This window comes from Macadamia integrifolia, chromosome 8 (assembly GCF_013358625.1).
Source record: "Macadamia integrifolia cultivar HAES 741 chromosome 8, SCU_Mint_v3, whole genome shotgun sequence".
Taxonomy (NCBI): domain Eukaryota; kingdom Viridiplantae; phylum Streptophyta; class Magnoliopsida; order Proteales; family Proteaceae; genus Macadamia; species Macadamia integrifolia.
Genome location: NC_056564.1, coordinates 26,158,490 through 26,162,051, shown reverse-complemented (window position 1 = coordinate 26,162,051; position 3,562 = coordinate 26,158,490). Strand labels below are relative to the sequence as shown.

The 3,562-nt window shown below is 37.1% G+C and overlaps 1 non-coding gene across 1 annotated transcript; it reads left to right on the top strand.

Annotated features, from left to right (window-relative positions):
- Positions 1-557: 557 nt before the first annotated feature.
- Positions 558-664, top strand: LOC122087757. Its single transcript, XR_006142832.1, has one exon. It is a non-coding gene; the product is annotated as a small nucleolar RNA R71 (small nucleolar RNA).
- The last annotated feature ends 2,898 nt before the right edge of the window (positions 665-3,562 follow it).

Here is a 3,562-nt window from a genome sequence, read left to right as displayed (position 1 = left end):
TTGATTATTGGCTTGTTGGGGAACAAGCTGCCCTTGACTCAAGGGTTGAAAATTAGGACCTATTTGATTATTGACTTGATTCCAAGAGAAGTTAGGATGCTTCCTCCATCCTGGATTATAGGTCTGACTATAAGGGTTGTTTTGGGACATGGAATTCACATTTTTAGGACCTACATTCAAACCATTCACACTAAAAATATTAAGGCACTCCTCCATCACATGTGTGGGAGATTGAAGCCAACTACACATAGGCATAGAATGATTTATTTGGTTCAGTTGGGCAGGTTCTTTGACTACTATTGCTTCGAGTCTCTTGATAAGACTCAATTTGAGCCTCTTTGGTCACAACACCGTTTACAAGGTAACCTTTATTTATCCTCTCAATTTCTTGAATAGACTCCCACTCTCTGGTTTTCTCAGCCAATTAAAGTAGAAAGTTACAAGCGTCGTCTTCATTTATAAAAGATGTAAAACCTTTGGGGCACATAGACTCCAACAACTATGTAGTTTGATAATCAATACCCTTATAAGTTATTTGACAAGGTTGCCATGTATCAATTCCATGGTGAGGGCATTCCTAAAGGAGGTCCTTAAATCTCTCCATAAATTTGGAGAACGACTCACTAGGTTTTCTCCTAAATTGAAGAATGTCACTCCTGAGTTTATTGGTTTTATACAAAGGAAAGAATTTTTTCAGGAAAACTAGAGCAAACCCATCCCATGTGGTAATGGAATTGGTAGGCAGACCATAGAGCCATTTCTTAGCTTAGTCCTTGAGTGCAAAAGTTATAAACCTTAATTTTACAGCATCATCATTCAATTGTTAGACCTTAATCAGAATACAAACCTCCTCAAATTCCCTAAGAAATAGGTATGCATCCTCAGAGGGTAGCCCATGGAAGTGGGGCAACATAGTGATGTACTAAGATTTGAGCTCAAAATTATTACCCTGGGCTTGTTGTAGAACTATGCAGGAAGGTTGGGCTGCTCTAACAGAGAAGAACCTATCTTACAGATATTTAGGTGGAGAAAGCAAAAAATAACGAAGAACTGTCTCCCCGGCAATGGCACCAAAAACTTATTTGAATTTTAAAAGTAACCGCAAGCATACGGATCAATGTAGCTAACAAGTTGAATACAAGGAGAGTAGCCACTTTATTTTTGGCTTCTTTTAGTAATGCGAAAGTGTAACGATTGATTATGGTGATCAACTTCTAACTATTATCCAAACACAAATGCATCTAAAAGCGTCCTAACCAACACATCTAAGGAAATTGGAAATTGGAAATTTGAAATTGGAATTGAAATTAAAAATTGAACGACCTAACCATTCACATCTAACCCTAACCATTCATCATCTAGGAATTTAAATACTCAAACCACGGAATTAAAAAGCAAATAACTGAAAGTAAAAATGTTGAAATAAAAAGTACTGAAAAATAAATAAATAAAATAAAAAAGGAAAAAAACTCGAGAGAGGCACACAAGTAGGTATCTCTACTTAGCCCGAGGGATACACCATAAATAATATGAGCTTTCCTGCTTGACCAAAGAGTACTCTTATAAGAGCTTTTCTACTTGGCTTTAGGGGAAGGGATGCAATATAAATAGTCAAAATAAAAGGATGGTTCCATCACTAAAGAGGGGCAAAGTCAATGCATAATCTAGCCTTGAACCTTGGGGGAAAAGGAGAGCAATAATGTAAAACTAAAAATTCAAAACCTAATTTTAGAATGAAAAGGTAGTAAGAAGAGGGAATGAGAAGGGGGTGAGAAGACTAATGTAGAAGCCTACTTACTTAAACTTGAAAACTTGATTGAGATTTGAAATACTACCAGTACTAAAACCAGATCTGGAATAAGCCAAATCTGAAATTGCTAGTACTAGAGAAGACAAATTTGAAGAGAAAAAAACGGAACTTTAAAGACATGCTCCACAGCTTGTTCTTGTCACCTAGAACTAAGCCTAGAACTAGAAATTAAAATTTTTACACCTTTGAATAACTTGAATAACATGAACCATAAAAATAAAAAATAAAACATTGCATTCATTAAATAAAAATCAATTACAAAAGTTTTTAAAGTAAGCAAAACTAAGAAGAATCAGAACTAGAACTAAAAGGAGAGCACAACTAAAAATTAAAGAAAAAGAGAGCAAGAGAGGAACACCTCTTTAGGGTTTGGTGGACTTTCTTTTATAGGGAATAGGAGAGAGAGGAGGACGTCCAAAGGTGGATCCCCTTAGATGATTTTGATGAGGTGAAGGGGAAGAGAGAGGAGAGAGGAGAGAAAATAGGAAGTAGGGTATTTTTCTTATTTCTTACCTTTTTTTCCTATATTTTTTTTTCTTCTCTTTTGTGCGCCTTGTCTTGGCTGAATTTATGTGATGAGGTGGAGGAGAGAGAAGAGAGAGAGAGAAGAGAGAGAGAGGAGATCTCCCACGATTTTGATTTCCTTTTTTATTTTTTTTCCTTTTTTTTCTTCCTATTTTTTCCCCGTTTTCTCTCTCCTCTTGTGCAAGAAACCCCTTTGGCAGACCTTTATTCCTTGCTTGAGTCGATGGTGATGAGTAGGAGGGAGAAAATATTCCAAAAAAATGGCACCTAAGAGTTTTGAACTTGAGACCTCCTAATGAGCAAGGGATTTTGCACATCACAACTCACCAACTACGCTAGGTAATTGTTGTTACCAAAAATGAATCTTCAATCACTTAAGGGTCTGGTCCATCAATCCTTGTTGGCATTTGGAATATTCTTTGTACCCCTGGGACAACTGCTAATGGGTTGGTTCTGCATATCGGTTCAATTCTGACACATTATCCTTTTTCTAGCCCAAAAAGAATAATCACTTGTACGGGTGACCAAACAGATGTGTACTTTTAATTAAACATGTCGATCTTGCTCAGAATTTTGTCCTCTTCATAAACATGGAAAGAAATGGGACCTCTTTACGTCTAAAAATAGAGATATAGCATCCGATAGTCTTTAAGGCCTTGAAAATATAAAACCTGCAAAAAAAAGAGTAAAACCCAAGTTAGCTCCATTCTAAATATGTAAAATGCATGTTTTACTACCCTAGATTTCACACATAAATGTGCTCATCAATAGCTCTGAATTCCTTAGACTGGCATATGGAAGCCCAGCCTAGGAATCGACAACCCTGGATCCCCTAGACTAGAACATGGAAGCTAGCCTAGGAAAGTCAAAGATCAAGTACTAATGTATTTTGCAGGATTGAAAGAGTAGTAAATTTCTTCCCTATAATCGATGGCCTAGGTAAGATCCTAAACCGTGAGTAGTTAAAAGATATTACCTATTGCATTTTCAACTCTGTCATTGTTGAGCAAGATGACGATAGCACATGCTCTGGGTGACAAAATGTGGTCGTTCTTTTCTTTGCCCTTCGACTGTTGGAACAGGCCTCGGCCAAAGAAGGGCATTCTGTAGACATCCAATTTTTCCAGCCTCCCCTGGTTATGATGACTTACCGATCATGGACACGACTTCTCACTTTTGATCGACAAAGATGACAACTGACTGAGGTAACCCAACCCAGAAACATTC